General features: G+C 38.1%; 1 protein-coding gene across 4 annotated transcripts in view; it reads right to left on the reverse strand.

Moving 5' to 3' along the window:
* LOC136852003 (cytospin-A-like) overlaps window positions 1-17,376 on the reverse strand; it is a 639,159-nt gene that overhangs the window by 557,505 nt on the left and 64,278 nt on the right. The window lies entirely within an intron of this gene.

Genomic DNA, 17,376 nt, shown 5'->3' on the forward strand with positions numbered 1-17,376 from the left:
TTTCAGCTACATATTTTCCCAAAGCCTGTTTGCTAAAGAAAATCTTTTCCTTCCGTTCTCGAAATTCGCACAACACTTTCGTAACAAGCGACATTGCCTTGCAAAGCTTCCTCCTCGTCTAAACCCATACGGTTCCTTCCTGTCAACACTTTGGTCATGCTTTAATTTCTTGGTCGACACAATACTTTACACCATCCAAGGTACGCCAACCGATGTTATGCTCTATCGCCTTCCACCTTTTACAGAGAATCGCCTACAGTGTTTCTCTAACCCACACCAGAAACGCGTAAACACATATATGTCATCATCATCACTGCTTTCAACACTGTGAGATGCAAATGGACCCTGTGAAATTCTCCCACTCAGGTCTTTCCCGTGTCTTCACTTCCACAAATCTTCACTCATCTCCAGCCTCCCATCTCATTCATATTTGCCACCATAGTTTAAATCATCTGGTGCCTAAAGAACTCAGTTGACACTTTCACATTCTGGTCTCCCCGAGGTAGTGCCAAGGACATGTCCAAGCCATCTCTATCTCCCTTGCATCAGTATCTCATTTTCACACACATACACACGTATTGCATAAACAGATGAAAGAAGATATATATAGGTAGATACTCGTACTGACCTTAGCACAAACGTTACTCAAGACCATTCGATAGACTCACCTGTAAAAAAAAAAAAAAAAGCAAATCATTAGTAACCCATTCACCTGAAATATATCAAAACTTTCACAAGTCAAAATGAGTGTAGTTTTATCTTATAACATCAATTGCTTCATATTCTGAAATTATTTATGACATCAGAATAATGCAGTGCTAGTTGCTATCAATTTGAATATGAATATCTATAAAATAATTGCTAATATCCCACGGTGTGCGTGGGTAGGAATGTGTATACATACATACATATTATTGCAATGACGGATGGAAATGAGGTGATGCTGTCTAAACTAAAAGCAATTAATGTCAATGCTGTATTTACCGAAGAGATGCTAAATGCAAAGTAGAATTAAGGCAGATCTGGAAGGGTTCTATGTAACTTTGAGAATGTTTGTGGGAGTAAAACCTCAGGATGTAAGAAAGTCAATTGAAGGGTTGAAGAGTGGAAAGGTGCAAAGAAGCAATATGACTGTGCGATGCTTATGTATGTTGATGACGGCGCAACTGAGTGGTAGACAATGTGTTTGGATAAGGGATCGACTTCAAAGGAATGAGCAAAATGTACAGCTGTTCATCCGCCAAAGGAGAGAGGTGATAGAGGTGATTGTAAAATAATGACGGCATGCAAAGCTCAGAATAGCTGAGATGTATAGTGGGGGTCTGACTGACAAAGTATGAAATGACAGAAAGATTAACAGGGACCAGCCTGGGTTTAGACAAGGAAGACTATGCAAATCATGCGACTTCTATGCAATAGTTTTTTTTTTTTTATTCTTTTGTTTGAGATGATCAAATGCATAATGAAAATGTTGTATAAATGGACCAGGAAAAAGTGCACATAGCTGGAAAAGTTTTAATATGAAGGGTGTTCCAGAAGTATAATGTAAAAGATATTTTTTTTGAGAGCAGTTACAATTTTTATGACGGAAGCAAAGCTTGTGTGAGAATGCTTGAGTGTGAGAGCGCATCGTTTGGTGTAAAAGTGGGTCTTCGACAAGTGTGTGTTATGTCTCCACAGTTTCTCGATATTTTCGTGAGAGAGAGAGGTCATGGAGCAAACTGACATTTGCTGATGGTGCAGATTTAGTTGGTGATGAAGGGAAGCTGCAGCACTGCTGAAGAGTTGAGAAGTGTTTTTAAGAGGAAAGCTGATGGTGAATGTTAGGAAGGTAAACGGAAGTCAGGGAGATGAAATAGTATTTGTTAGCAGGAACAGATAGAATGAAAGCGTTCTATTTGTACAGGTACTCAAGAATAAATAAAATGGACGATGACAAGCAGGATTTCCAAAAGGGATTCTTGAGTCAGGACCCATTTACTGAAATAAAATGTGAAAGATGAATGGGAATAAAGGAAGAAAGAAGAAAGTTGGAAGCTGTTGAGGTTACTTTTTGCATAGTTTTCGAGGAGTAAGCAGTCCTAAAAGGGAAAGAAATTCAATGACCGACGATGCGGTCAAAAGGATAGCAAATGCAAGAACATGGGACTGAGTGTTTGGAAGGTGTTTGGTCACATATAAAGACCTGAGAATGAAATGATTCCCAAACGTATGAACAATTCGGATCCTGCACAAGGGAAGAGTACAGTACAGCCAAGAATGTGCTGGTTGTAAGGATGAAGTCATTGAGGCGGTCCGCAAGGTTAAGGTCAACAGCAATCCAGTGGAATGGTCAACACACCAACACTTATAGTAAGCGGCGACTGCTGTTAGAGGCTCTCCGACCAAAGGGCTCATTCAACGATTCTGCAGTTAAAGGGGACAGATGACATCGTTTGTATTTTGAATTTGGCTGGTGGGTATAGCAGCATGCTGCTACACTCCATTTGATGTATGTCAATGAACTTTTTGAATTTGAATTTGAATCTGAACATCGTTTGTTGATTTGTTTTCCTGGCGCCACCCCACCTAAAGAAACCAGCCTTATATATATATATATACATATATATATATATATATATATATATATATATATATATATATATATATATATATATATATAAATAAATATCACGTCGGGATCGATCTCTCAGGTATATATTATCCACTACTAAAAGAAGTTGGAACCTGAGATGCATATACCTAAGCTAACTGATATAAAATATTGGGTCATTGCTGAGTCGGGAAGTTGGGGAAATATTCCAACTTTTTTAGACTTGATGGATAACGCCCTTGCTTTCCACCTGAGAGACCTTATCCCGGAGTCAGAAATTTATTTCTGTTCCACACGTGATTGTGTGTGTTGATGATTTCTATGTATATGTTTGAATATGTAATATATTGTAATATATATATATATACATATATTGAAAATATATACATATATAGATAGATTAGTGGTGTGTGTGTGTGTGTTTATGTATGTTTGAATCTGTAACTTGTAACTAACTATACTGACACACATATGTGTATGTATATGTATATATATATATATATATATATATATATATATATATATATATATATATATATATATATATATATATATATCTTAGAGGGTGGCCCTAGGCGTTAGGATTTCGATTCCCCGCAAGCATTTTCGGATAAAGTCCATAGCCTACAGCCTATCCTTTTGCCTATTACCCACCACCGTCGAAGGACTACAAGGTAAAATAGATAGACGCAAGCAACCATATCATGTAGATGTGCATTTAATCTCCAACATTCATCTAATGTGTAACACTGACATTACTTGCCAAAGGAAATGCTCACAGCCAAAACACCAGCAGGAAAGGCTACGGCATGCAGTGGAGCCCCATACATCATGACCATAGATGCAACAGGATCCCCTGGCACTAGTAACTGCCCACATCCTGCCTCGTTGACGACCGCGGGATGGGAAGGGCACATGAAAATCAAACTTTCACTCAGACTGACACTTACGGGAGATATTGACGGCTTCTCAGAGCACACTGACGGGATGATGTATCAAAGTGTTGAACATTCTCTTCCCCTCCCTTATTCCCCACTCTCTCTCTCTCTCTCTCTCTCTCTCTCTCTCTCTCTCTCTCTCTATATATATATATATATATATATATATATATATATATATATATATATATATATATATATATATATATATATGTGTGTGTCTGAGTGTTTGAGTATTTGTAGCACACTAGTATTCATACACGATTCAGCAGTAGTTAAAGTTTGAATGTGATTATGACCAATTAGTTGTAATAATACATACATACACACACACACACACACACACACACACACACACACACACATATATATATATATATATATATATATATATATATATATATATAATAGATAAATATGAATTTATAATTACTCTATGAATCCTGAGAGAGAGAGAGAGAGAGAGAGAGAGAGAGAGAGAGAGAGAGAGGAAAAAAAGTTTATCGGTTGTCATTCAGAGTTATCCCGGGCAGTGCCGGGTCGGTCAGCTAGTTTTACCATAGAGAAGAGTTAGAAATGCCTTTTCTTGCAGTAGCCGAGCTTAGTTTGGCCACCCCCAGCCTCTTCTATCTCAATCTTCGGGGAAAAAATCATTCTAGTAAAACGTCGTACACAATCCTCCATGATATTCCTTTACGGAGTTTCTGTTTAATTGGTTGATTAAGGCATACATACTCTGAACGTTATGTAATCATTGATAAACACCACACGAACTGACCACGATGTTTACACGTGTTATCAACAAACCCTTTAGACGTGCGTTCGTTCGTCATGCTTCAGAACAGTAGTGCACTGTGTTAGATTTTTAAACAACATGGACATTCTGCAATGCAGCCGTAGGATGTGCAGGTCATCGCGTGTACCCAACTGCGCAGTTTGTATCGTCAACAACAAAAAAGAGATAATTAACGTTATCCAGTTATATTATATGCTTTCCAAGTTTTACTTCTGCCTCCCTTAAAACATCTGGTGAGAAACAGCAAGACAAGGAGAAATCCCAGTTGTATCCTTTACTGTTTTATATTTAATTGATGTTATAGATATACTTTTTAGAATAAAAATTGTATAAATTGGAGATGAGGTTACTTGTTTATCTTTGATTTATATATATATATATATATATATATATATATATATATATATATATATATATATATATATATATATATATATATTGTGTTCTGACACAGTGACAAACATATGCAAGACATGAAACCGTTTCTTCAAAATGTTCAAGTTTTCTTTTTATTCGTAGGATTTATGAAAAGAATTACGCCTATAGAAAAGTTGCTTCAAAGAGAAAGAAGCCCTTGAATAAACAATAAGGCCTTCTACCAAGCTATTTTGAGCATATAGCAGAAATACGTTTCCAGTCAAAGTTTCTCAACAATTATAACGTCATCCACATCCATCAGTAACATTATTTAACAGTTTATTGAAGCAAAATAAACCACTATATCTTTTTTTACCTTCACTGCTCTCTTTAAAAATAAAAGAAAATTCTCAAAAAATGCAGAAAAAAAAACGTACATATCAATAACAACTGATCGAGGCGTGTAGGCCATCCTTCCTAAATCAACACATTTTAAAGAACAATAAAGAAACAAACTCTAATGGACCCGAGGACACGCATCCTAAATCAAGATGCTTAAGCATGTCCAGTTTGATGAAATCATCCGGAGCACTTTTTGCCGGAGGGCTGCCTTACGCAGCCGACACCCTTAATATCTGTCAATCCGTTCGACATTTAAACCACCTCTAGCCCGGCTGAAGAAAAGGGAGACATTTATGGAGGTTTTCGTTTAGCGTCAGAGTTTAAATACTCGGTGAGAGCAGCTGTTTTTGTACAGGATAGCTAAGCACTGCATGAAGACACTGGGATTTTTTTTATATGTGTTTTTAATAGTTCTCGGTTTGCCGTTCGCCGCTTAAAATCAACTCCACGTGCTGAAAATGATCGCTATTTGGAGAGAGAGAGAGAGAGAGAGAGAGAGAGAGAGAGAGAGAGAGAGAGAGAGAGATTTACAATCCTCACTGCAAACTTCTCTTAGAGAACGTTTGTGAGCGTATCACTTTAAAACACACACAAAACATTGATCCATACTGACCACGGTAGGCATTAAAAAAATAATTATTGTTGTTAAGGGTTTCTTTTACTGATGTGCCATTCACTTCCCTGCTGCGACAATTTCTGAAGCCTCATTAAATAAAAGGCCATTTTGGCTCTTCTCGTGTAAAGACAATAGTCTCGCTTTTCTGTACGAGTAATTATACATCATTTATTTCCACTGAAAAGGTTTGTTCCTCATACGACAACTGACCTTTCGTTCACCTTCTCCGGATAACGAATGTTCCGTTATCTTGACACTTATCTTGATTGTTATCTTCACTCATTCCACGCGCCAGCAACGAAGCATTACGCGTCTCATACCGACCAAAGTTGTACCCGCGTTTGTCCGCATACAAACACACCGCTGAAGTACCCTCCACTCCAAGTACAAAAGTCACAATAGTGTGCAATTACCTCACGCTCCAGTTCACTGGCTGACTGTGCAGATCTATGCACGTAGGGGAGAGAGAGAGAGAAGAAGTATATCTTAGTTTTACCAGACTACTGAGCTGATTAACAGCTCTCCTAGGGCTGGCCCGAAGGATTGGACTTATTTTACGTGGCTAAGAACCAACTGGTTACTTAGCAACGGGACCTATAGCTTATTGTGGAATCCGAACCACATTATAGCGAGAAATGAATTTCTATCACCAGAAATAAATTCCTCTAACTCTTCATCAGCCGGCCGCGGGAACTGAACTCGGGCCCATCGAATGACAGTCTGAAGCTCAACCGACTCGGCCAACAATGGGCTAGAGAGAGAGAGAGAGAGAGAGAGAGAGAGAGAGAGAGAGAGAGAGAGAGAGAGAGCCTAAGGCCTTCGCAAACACAAAAACAATATCGACAGTACGACTCGGGGCGAAGAAAGGGGCTCGGACTCATTGCAGAGAAGCCGCACAAAAGACTCGTTTCATTAATACCGTTCTTCATTTTGTCTCCTTTTCCGATGCAAACGTGAACTTAATGAAACCCTGTATCTGCTGCCTCCAGGCTGAATGTCTGATGAGTTTTATCAGGCCCCTTCGACCCTTGCACTTTGGGCTCACTGATAATAAGAAGGCTGTTGGTTCCCCTTTACTCAGCTTGAGGTCTTTTGACACTAGTTATTCAGACATCAGGGAAAGAAGAATCCAGGCCAAATATGGGTACTTCTATTAACACTGTCTATCCCCGTTCGCATACAAACCTAGTATAGGAAATATATACAAATAATATATTTACTGTTTATCATAAGATGAATAATTCACACAAATACTCCAGCGTAAGGTTTGGATTTGCTATTAAAAGAAAACCTTTTAAAATCAATGTAAAATACGAATAATTCTTCGAGACATCACCAAACGGCCTTTTTATTTCAAAAAAATTACGCTTCACGTCGGCTATAATTAGCAATAGTGTAAACAACTTCTGATTCTGAACAGTTATTGTTTCATTCTTTTAAGAAGGGGAGAGGTCTGTTTGCTTGAATGAATATCACTGACATGACTCACCCACTGAGCGATTTGCTGACAAACAAATATTTGTCATAAGCATCATCGACGGTTTACGAATATTTCCATAAGATCGCGATAAGTGCAGTCACGAAATGTACTCTTGATAATCTATTTTTAAACACTGCCCTGGTATTAGTGCAATAACAGTAAAAAGAATAACTGCACTGTTAACAAGACCAAGGCTACGCGATCAACAACAACCAACCCCTTCCCCGGTGCTGGAGAACCCTTCAAAAGATTCCTGTACCAAAATCGCTTTAGCTGTTACTAGTCTAGGAGCCAATCCTTTGCAAAATGTTTGCAAAATTCCGCACATAACTTTTTGCCCAATCTTCTTCACAAAAACAAACCAAAGATTCCTGGAAGCTGCCTTGAATCCTTCTCACGAATCTAATCGCTTGTTTCCGTAAAAGGATGAAATGCCTTTCTGAGCATCGTCCGAGCAAAGATGGCGTCAGTAAACTTTGATGTCACGACGTCAGGCAACTTGAAATCAAATCACAAGAAACAAGCAAATAACGACGCTTTCTGTCAGCGAAGCGCATGCGAACATTAATGTGTAAATCTTTCCTCACTTCATATTATTCGAGCATAATTTTCCTTCAGCCGTCCCTCTTACTTTTCTGAGCGCGTGTTTTTTTCTCTCATCCTCATTGCCTTTAAAGGGAGACGTCACTTAATATTCATAAGTATCATCTTTTGCACATGAGTCCCTTATTCCACTTCAGCGTCTCGTTATCATTCGGTAGACGCGTTCATAAATCTCGCAAGCAACCTTCAGTAAAATGCTTCCCTCGCAGTTTTCGACTCCTTCGCCCAGTCTTGGCCGTTTTCCTTTTCCTTGATTTACGGCAGATTTGAATTTTCATATTTATATTCTAAAGCTCGCCTAAAGCTCGCTCCATTTGATCATTCTAAGTTTAACTCGTTTAAGTTTTGTGTTTTCTCCCCATTGAACTTGGCCCGATTTGGCGTACCAATAAATATACTATATATATATACTATATATATATATATATATATATATATATATATATATATATATATATATATATATATATATATATATATATATATATATGTAATTCTAATAGCCACAATGCCCTCTGAACTTCTCGAATTCTTCGCGCTTTTTTTGGATATGCTTGTAACTACGAAGCCGAAAAATCCAAAAGGAAGAAATTGAAGGGCCTGTGATGGCCGGTCGCGGGAAGCGAACCCACCACGTTACCTTAATCACAAGGAGGTCGCGTTGCCGACCTGACCATATATAATATATATATATATATATATATATATATATATATATATATATATATATATATATATATATATATATATATATATTCCTTTTTCAGGTTTGCCCTGTTCGATGACTCTGGCTCGATTAATGGAATGGTCTCGATTATTACCTGTCCTGAGCTTTTCATTGTTTATTTGTTTTGTTTATTCTTCAAAGAATTGCCAATCTTAGTGTATTTCGACTTGTTAGTTGTTGCTGAATCTTATCACTTCAGAGCTGCATTTGTTTATTTAAATATTGGGGTTAAGCATATGATTATGCTAACGGTTTATAATGGCAGTAACTCTTGACTGACTCAAGTTTCTCTCTTAAGAAAATCTTCAATCGGTTACTGCTCCATCGCGACCCCAGGAACTTAGTCTACTAGCCTTCACGTGGGAAAATATTTGTTTTGGAGTTGATGGAAAATTTCTTGTTTTTAGTGTGACACCTTAACCTAAAACTAAGTAGTCTAGAGTGCTAGGAAGAAGTTAAATGCTTTAAAACATTTGTCTTGTTTGTTTCTTTCAAGTTCTGACGTAAATCTTCCTAAGAAATTAAACAAATTTTTACAGAAATCTTTGTCGCTTGAATCTTTGATATAGTCGTTGACCTAGTTCCCTACGGATTGCCGCCTATATGTTTTATTATGCTTGTTTGTAGTTTACCAAAACGTTCAGCACGGAAGAATGGGATTACCTATTTTTCTTGGTGTTGAAAACGACTAAATAACTAACATCCGAATGTGCTCTGAGTGCTGCAGTTACTGTGAATACACACTTGGATGATAAATATATACGAAATATATTATTGCCTGCATTTTCAGATACAAGAAGTTGAATAATTACTGACCTTGAAGGATACCTTAGGTGAAAAGTTAATGCTTTTCTCTATAATTACATAACTATTTTAACAACAGTTGATTAAAACAAGGGTAAAATTTGTCTCTTAATTCTTGTGCTAAAGATGAACTTATCTAACCTTTAGGCAATCCATTCAAAGTCATTTATATTCACAGCTTTCAACAGATCGATTCATTCATTCTAAAAATTTTACAATTTCTTATTCCTGTTTCTCAAAAGAACATCTTGAAATAATTGCCAACATTTTTGTTAAAATTCCAACACATGACACCTACTGTTAGCAGTTACGATTTGGACCATCGATGGATGGTTCCTCCCGAGAGTAATCTGATTTGCTGAACAGCAACACCACTATGCAGTAAACGTGCCTCGCTGTCGAACTTCTCAGTTCCAGAGGTCCTTCATTCCTCACACCGTTGGACTGTGGAACAGTCTCCCTTCAGAGGATGTGATGCAATTGGAACTTCAAAAGTTCAAGCAAAGATGCAAGGCATTGCTACACTAATGCTAATCCCCTTGCTTTTTAATACATTTTTATCTATTTATTCTTCTTCTTCTTTTAACGTGTTTTTTTTTTCCATTTGTATGGGGTAAGCACGATGCCTTCTTTTGAAGGACTACTGATTTGGCTTTGGGGTAGACCGTAGTCTCGATCGGCTGCCCTGCCTGTCATCGCTTAGACCCCGGTAGTGTATGTACATGTATTGCACCAGTCACCGGCGCCCTTTCTCCCAGCAGCGTTAAGTTGTTGCGCGGTTAGGCAGACAGTTCGAGACGTGTGAGGTGTCTGTTATGTTTTTAGGAGATGTTGGAGTGGCTTTGTTTGTGTGTGTGTGTGTGTATTGGTCTGGAACACCCATTTGCTTTTAAGCAAACCTATCCGTCGATTACATACATAATCCCGGGGTGTCTACCCGGATAGCAAAGTGTCCGCCTCTCTGACACGTCGGCTGCGGATCTGAACCCGCGCCACAGACCTCTATGAAGTCCGAAGCTGCTGCTCTAACTGACTTGGCCATCGAGGCTCTATTTTTATTAATTTATTAATTTCTTTTTAATAAGTGGGGTCTCTTTCTCTCTTTGTATATTTTCCCTTTACCTTATCCTCCTTGCAATGAACACCATATTTTCTGGAAGCTTGAATTTCAAGTCAATGGTCCCTGTGGGCTTGTTCCATATGAATAAGGTTCATCTTCTGAATAATGACAATAATTATTTCTGTGATCACTATCATTTTTGAGTGTTGCTATTTTCAATTTTTGCATTTAGCCTTCTGGACCTGACTTTTGTAAACACCTAAGGTCCCTAGCTGGAAATTAGTTGTCTGCAATCTGATTTTCAATTGTTATAATTTTTTACCTTTTTTACTATTATTCTCAATCTTATTACTGCCATTACCATTATTATGAATACTATTTTTTCCACTTCTTCAGCAACTGTGAGGATATTGTCAGTTACCATGTTTTTACCACGTTATCTCACGTATCCAGATTGTGTGTATGTTATTGTCCCTACTGTACTTTGTATATTCCATGTATATGGCCTTGGGCTGAAATAGAATTCATTATTATTATTATTACAATTTCTCTTCCGATCTATAAAATACCGTTTCTAATCATTTGTGCAGTGGCATCTGTTCAAACAAGCTTAAGAGAAAGGGGCAATACAAAGCAAAAACCCACGCTGAGCTATTTTCGCCTTCTTGCCTTTGCAATTACGGGAAATGTCCTTGACCTCATCTCCCGTTTGCCAGGCCAGACAAGATCGAGTGGGTCAGTTAGCGATGACCTTCACCTTTGCAACATTACTGCGTTTGCACATAAGAAAGTGGGCTCTGGAAACAACTGTTTCCCGTCGAGGAGCGACAAAAGAAAAAAAAAAAACGCTGAGTTGGCATAACAGCGGTCAGTAACGACCTCCTCGCGTTGAAGACGAGAAAGAGAAAGTTCTCACGATTTGGGAAACAGCGCATGGGCCGTTGAGATAAAAAAAATAAACGAAAATTAACCGCAAGGTAATCCTGAAAAACAAGTTAGCCATCAAAAATTCTCGTGCTGGCGTTTACAGTGCTGGTCACTGTAAAAACATGTCTAGAGAGTATATTTTTCAATTCGGTTTCCTTGAATCGGTGTTTGCTCAGTCATCCGAAACAAAGCGAATACCTGCATAATTTTGTCGGACCACAACCACGAATGCCAAAAATGCTTCATTTTCGTATGAAGCTTCTGACCACCAAGAGACCAAACTTCGTTCCTATCATGCCAAACAGTTCTCAAAGAGGAAAACTTGACATTAAATAACAATAACAATAACATGTTCAGTTCGCTCACGCGACGGACAAAATTTTTATCCAAATAAAGAGTCGCCTGACCCTGGATGAAAGGAGGATCTAATTTAGATTATAAACAAATTCTCTACTCGCTGAAGATAACCAGCTTTCAATAACCAAGGCATTCAAGAAGAATTTCTTTTCTAGCAAGTTTTGTGTGGAGAATTTCAACTAGCAATGGCCGTAGCATTATCACACAGATTCAATAATACACACACACAAATATATATATATATATATATATATATATATATATATATATATATATATATATATATATATATATATATATATATATATATATATATGACGTATTATCGACAGTAGGTTAAGACTAGGCTATGTAACTCTATTAATTTTAAACCAATTTCTGGTTTCTTGACGTAAAATCAAAGACACCCGTAATCAAACCTAAACAGTTATCATAATATCCTTCAGGCAGTTTAGATGCATCTGGCTGTATGAATCCGCGTGTAAATAAGTAGTGTGTCACTGCTATAAAACTCCAAGTAAAGTAAAAGGAGACAGTTACTTGAAAAAACTCAGGAAACGTTTTATTCCAAGTGTCTCACGACATTCTTTATCTGCACTGCGGAAAGGATACCGACTTCATTCGCTGTCATCTAAGACAGCGAAGCTTTCTCAAATTTATACGAATATCCGCTTACCTTTAAAATCAATAAACAGCATAAACGAAAACTACTTTAGTTTCCTGTTGTCCTAAGTGTTGTGGTTTTCCTAAGAAACCCCAATTCAATTTGAAACTTTATCCAATTTACACGCACCGTCGCGTACACAAACGTATTATGTGGGAATCTTTTTCGTTTCACTTACAATATTTGGTAACTCATAAACAAAAATGCCACTGCCATTTCCGTTCAACCATCCAAGAATATATTATGTTTGTTTCAAATTCATACTAATTTTTTTTATGCATTCAGTAATCCCTCACAAAAACTATAGTATGGATTGCCTAACGCACTTCTGAAGATTACACTACTGTACTCGTTCACACTGAAATTTGATCGAATGCCTGCATTGTACTTTCAAGGGATTTTAAGTTAAATTATGGCTGAACAGATGACAGACAACTCAAACTCACTCCGTAAGCACAGTCATTATAAAGCATACTGAAAATAAAAAAAATAACGCTTCACTCATTCTGCGTTCTTGTTCATCGGACTTGACCTTGAAATAGCTTCTGCAACTACGAAGATATGCCTCCGAAACTATAACAAGCACGACGACCATAATGGGTGAAGAATGTGACATACTGAAACCAAATATGTCACCGCAGATCTACCACAACAGCAAAATTGGAAAAATAGCAAAAAAAAATTTTTTGCTTTCTCTCAAATTTCATTCTGACGGGTTCTCAGCCTCTGCTGTTTGGCTTTTCATGAAGCTCCTGAAAGCTCAGATAATGCCCAAACAGCCAATAAAGTAAAGCACTTCTGCCGTAAACTGGATAATTCGCGCACTATGTCAAGGGCACCAAAATTCAAAAATACAAATGAGTGACTGCAACACAAAAAAGAGAAGGGATTGGGGACCCTCCTGCCATTTTTTCTTTTATAGGTCACAACTTTTGCAAAGTCTTGCCGTTTGCAATGTTTTCATGTGCTTTACATTCTGTATAGATCAGTTCTGCAGCCAATATCCACGATACCACGCTAGGTATGGGAAGAGGAATCCGTAATAAGGCATTGTCTATAGAAGAAGCGCTTCTTCTCTTTGACTTTACGTTGAAGATTAGATTTAATTCCACTATTTGTAATCCTACACGCCATCCGAACTCCCTCCTCAAAGATCTCACGGGAATTTAGTCAGTGTCTACGGAATTTAGCATGAAATTATTTTTGCATAGTTTGCAGTACGAACAGGTGTCCTATTGGTGACCTGGGCCTCTTTCTTCACTTTGGTTTGGTTGATTTTCAGTTTACTCAAAACCATTGTATTCTCACCTTCAGTAGAAGGATATGACGTTTGAATATTAAGTAGAATATTAATTCATTATATTTATTTTACCGTTTTGTTAAAGGATTGCCTCTATCACGGACGCCCTCTAAAAAAAAAAAAAAAAAAAAAAAAAAACCTTGCTTGACAATGGCCATCTGCCAAAGCGCAGGGTCCCCTCCTTTCATACAAAAGCAACATTCTTTCCTATTTTGGAATTGCTCCTTGCTTTCCTCGAACAATGGGCCAATATAGCAGAAAATAACTTTTTACTCTCTCTCTCTGGACGAGTCGGTAGAGCTCTCGGCTAAGACTCTGCTAGGCCGGAGTTCGAGTCCCCGGCCAGCCAATGAAGAATTAGAGGAATTTATTTCTGGTGATAGAAATTCATTTCTCGGTATAATGTCGTTCGGATTCCACAATAAGCTGTAGGTCCCGTTGGTAGGTAACCAACTGGTTCTTAGCCACGTAAAATAAGTCTAATCCTTCGGGCCAGCCCTCTCTAGGAGAGCTGCTAATCAGCTCAGTGGTCTGGTTAACTAAGGTATACTTAACTTTTACTCTCTCTCTCTCTCTCTCTCTCTCTCTCTCAATCGATTCCTTCACTTTTTTCATACCACTTACTAAACGCGTAACAAAAGTAGTGCTACGCGTACACGTTGTATTCCCTAATAAGAGGTGGTTCCATAGAAAAACAAAACAGTAATATATTATTCACAGTTATAATTTAACTGCTGAAAATACATAGTAAAAACTGATGAAATGAATATAATTAACGTGACGCAAGTTAGCATTCATTTTATCGTAAATTTAATATAATCTCTCTCTTACCCACAGCCCATATTTCTAAACAGTTCTGAATGATTAGCTCCTCTGCCCCGTAAAGGTTTCAAAGACTGAGAGAGAGAGAGACAGAGAGAGAGAGAGAGAGAGAGAGAGAGAGAGAGAGAGAGGGGAAACGGCGTGTGCGAGCGATCAGTTAACCAGCATAGCATACAATAAGCTGACAGTGTTTTAGCATGATGAAGTGGGGTTTCTGTGGTCCTCGGGTTCGGGAGGATCGGTATTGCGTGGGGTTGGGGACTTGATGGTGGATGGGGGGGAGGGGAGGGGGAGGGGAGGGGAGGGAGGTTCCGAAGGGCTGAGATCGTACGAAGCCGATACGTTGGCAAGTGAGGGTCTCTGCTGTTGCCAGGTGTGTCTACCTCAGCGTAGCATCATAAGAACGCGAATATTCTAATAGGGGTCAGAGATACTGGGAAGTCTATATGAAATTCTAATTTACATTCTTAATAAGATAAAAAAAAAAAACAACAATTCAGAGTAGCTGATTTGTGACGTGTGACATAGGCACAGAATTCTAGTATAACAGGTTTTACTATATGGTTACTAGATGGAAAAAAACTACCTTTCACATAGTCTGCTTAACATCAGAACATCCGTCAACGTTTCACACACTAATATAAGATTAAAATTCTACTAAATTCATTTCTTTACAATTTCTAGCTAATTCATCCTCCTTTTATAACGTTACAAAATAAGGCGGTCAGAGCTTAACGGCCTAAGTTGAAACAGACGCCGGATTTGTGAAGACCTAATCTCGTCGGCGGTTTGTTAATTGACAATGTTGCTTAATTTAGCAATTCTATTCCTCTGACAAGAAGCGCTAGAAGTGGGAAGTTGCTAATTGCTGCAACTACACTCTTACAAAAACGTACGATTTGATATTATGGTTTCTGCGACATCTGTCATGTTGAAGAATCGGCTATTGCTATCCAACAATAATAAAGAAACTACAATAAAGATGGAGTTTTAAACCAGAACTGTACTAAAAAAAAACTCGTTGCTTACGATGTCAAATAATGGAAATTGATAATTCCCATTGTCCATAATTTTAAACTGAAGATTATAATCTTCATGCTCTTTTCTCGCTCCCCTGAGGCGACGCTTGATTAGGGCATCAGGTTGTCTATCCCACAGAGCTTCGCATAAAAACTAAAAGGTGAATGAAGGTGAGATGTGCGAGGTAAGAATACCTTCGATCAGTCTTTTAATCACGATCTCGGGTTCACAGTAATTACCTCGGGAAGTTCTGATCCTAGGAGTGTCATCGAAATGGATTACGGTTAGGCCTAGTTTGCCCTCTCTCTCTCTCTCTCTCTCTCTCTCCCTACCTGCATATTAAGCCAAACTGATCACACGGCACACATAACATATTCACGCGACTACATCACTTCGTCACATCAATCGTCACCAGGTGCCCACCATTCCAAGAGCATCCAGTCACTGAGAACTCTTCCAGAAAAGCATCTGGCGTTCTCTCAGAACCAACTAGAAATTTGTTGTGAGTTTACTCGTCGTTGCTGCAAGGCACAAGGACGTCTACATAACTGAATTTACCATGGTGGTAACGACATTATTTCTTGGATTTCCTATACGATCATTTAGCACATGAGAGAGCACATACGTTATAAAGAATGTGCGTAGTATGGGAATACTTATCAAGATAGACTAGGCAGGACTACTTGAAAGTATCTATATCTTGACACTTTTTCCGTGTTTCGAATTTTCAGAAATATAATTCTGCAACGTCTAGCGTCAGGTTTCTTTGGCTAAAACTCATTAATGCTTTCTGATATCATTACACTGTTCGGTATCTATTGTCCTACGGATAATCAAATTTCAAATTGGATAATCCAAACAGTAAATGCTTCTTCCCCTCCTAGTCCTCTCTCTCTCTCTCTCTCTCTCTCTCTCTCTCTCTCTCTCTCTCTCTCTCTCTCTCTCTCTCTCTCTCTATAAACTTACACACAATATTATTCAAATTCTTGACACAATTCTTGTATCCTAATGATTCTCCTTTCATAAGTTAACTGACTGATTCTTGACCGAAGAATATTGTATGCATACATATATACAGTATATTATTCCGACAAAAATAAAAAACAAAAAATCTATACACAAAAAAAGAAGCAAAAATCCTACGCCGACTTCAACCCCTAATCAAAATCCTGATCTAAAAGCGTGAAAATGATGAACTGGAAGGAAGCCCCCATTAAATCAATTAAGTCCCATAAATTAACAAGCATCTCGTTCGCCCAGGTGTTTCTCTTGACGGGTGTAACATGATGGGCTAATTATTCGAGGGTGGAAGGACATTTCTGGGACCCCGGAGAGATAAGAGCAGCGAAGGCCCACAGGAGGCTCGTGCCCGTAAGAGGAGGGGAAAAAAATGTCCCGATCAAAGATTAAAAGGGTCTTCAAAAGCACGGGATTCATCCGCACCGCAATGTCCGTCAATCGTCGTGGAAAGTGATTAGGATTTTAATCAGGAAACTTTAATGGTAATCATAGAATACGAGAGAGAATATAAGGTAAAGCAGTCACTCAGAAGATGAGAGAGAGAGAGAGAGAGAGAGAGAGAGAGAGAGAGAGAGAGAGAGAGAGAGAGAGAGAGAGTTCTTTAATTATATTAAGAGATTCAAGTAACGTATTCTTAACAATAACGATAAAAGTACCAATGACAGGCACAAAAAAAAACTCACAAAAGGTGGTCATCATTATCATCATCAGCAATAATGTTTTTGTATTAATTAATAAAATAAATCCGTAAAAAAAAAAAAGAGAAGTGTCAATACACTGGACCAGGCTGACTCTGCAGCCTACATGCCAAAGGAAAAATTCCTCTGCATGAAATGGGCGGGTAGTACTTGTTCCGTATATAAGAAACTAACGAAAAGTTTCATTCAAAA

The sequence above is a fragment of the Macrobrachium rosenbergii genome, chromosome 24 (assembly GCF_040412425.1).
Source record: "Macrobrachium rosenbergii isolate ZJJX-2024 chromosome 24, ASM4041242v1, whole genome shotgun sequence".
NCBI classification, from domain to species: Eukaryota; Metazoa; Arthropoda; class Malacostraca; order Decapoda; family Palaemonidae; genus Macrobrachium; species Macrobrachium rosenbergii.